Source organism: Morus notabilis, unplaced genomic scaffold (genome assembly GCF_000414095.1).
Source record: "Morus notabilis unplaced genomic scaffold, ASM41409v2 Scaffold621, whole genome shotgun sequence".
NCBI classification, from domain to species: Eukaryota; Viridiplantae; Streptophyta; class Magnoliopsida; order Rosales; family Moraceae; genus Morus; species Morus notabilis.
The window spans coordinates 233419-234680 of NW_010363239.1; positions in this window are offsets into that span (position 1 = coordinate 233419).

A 1262-nucleotide genomic window follows, 5' to 3' on the forward strand; every position below is an offset into this window, starting at 1 on the left:
TTGAGTTTGTGTTTGGTTGTGTACATTTAAGTTATGGTTTGAGATAAGAATCTTTTTGAGTTTGTATTTGAGTGAGTCAAAACTTGAATTTGTATTTATATAGTATTCTAATAAAAACTCAATAGTGATTAAAAATTTTAATAAGGTATATAAGTGGGGTTTTATTCGTCTTTTCATTGTCAACGCATAGAAAAAAATTATCTCAATCAAGACTAAAACAAAAAAGTTATAGCATTTTTAAGAATAGAAAAAATATTGTTCATTATTTTGAGTTTAAATTTCTGAACTCGAGTTGAAAGGGAAACTTGAACCCGAGTTTTAGTCTCAAACTCGAGTTCAAACTTAAAAGAACATAAACTTAAATAAAATTGTAACTTGAGTTATCTTTTTTTGACTTTTTGAGACTGCTGAACACACCCTAGGGGAAACATTGGGAATATGTCTCCTCGGGAAGCTACAGGAGAAAACCCAAAAGGAAGTGAAATTCAAAGCAATTTTCGAGGGGAAGTAAAAGTGGGAATTTGAGGGGCTGTTCTTTTGCCGTTTTTGAGTTAGGTGATTTGAGTGTGGATTTTGAGTTGAGTTTGAATTATAACTTGAGTTAAAGTTGTAACTTGAGTTTGTATTTGGTTGTGTAAACTTGAATTATAATTTGAGATTAAAATTTACTTGAGTTTGTGTTTGTTTCAACTAATTCTTGAGTTGTGAATAGTATCCTGAATTTTTTTTTCTTTCATTTAATTGATTTTATCTAATTTTTATCTCAAAGACCATTGGCCCTGTTTGTTGCCGTTTTCAATCTCATTTTTCACGTTTTTTGAAATAAAAAATTGAAAACGCGTTTGGCGAAAATTTTTTTAAAAAACAAAAACAAAACCGTTTTTGTCTTTTGTGAAATTTTGAAAACGAAAAAAAACTGTTTTCATTTTCTCGTTTTCGTTTTCTGAAAACGGATTTCATATTTTTTTTTTCATTTTCTTCTCTCTCTTCTCCACTGCCCACCACCCCCGACTACACCCCCCTACTCCGACATCGTGATCTAGTTTGTGAACGGTCATCTTCTCCAGCAACATCGTGATCTGGTTTGTGAACAGAGAGAGAAGAAAGGGCGGGGAGAGAGAGAGAGAGAGAGAGATGCGGGAGATGAAGGAGATGAAGGACACATCTCGTTGATTCTCGTCGTCTCCGGGCCGACAGCCCCATGCCGCAGACGAAGGCCCCCTCCCCCCCAACTCTTCTTCCCGTACGACGGCGCCGCCCCC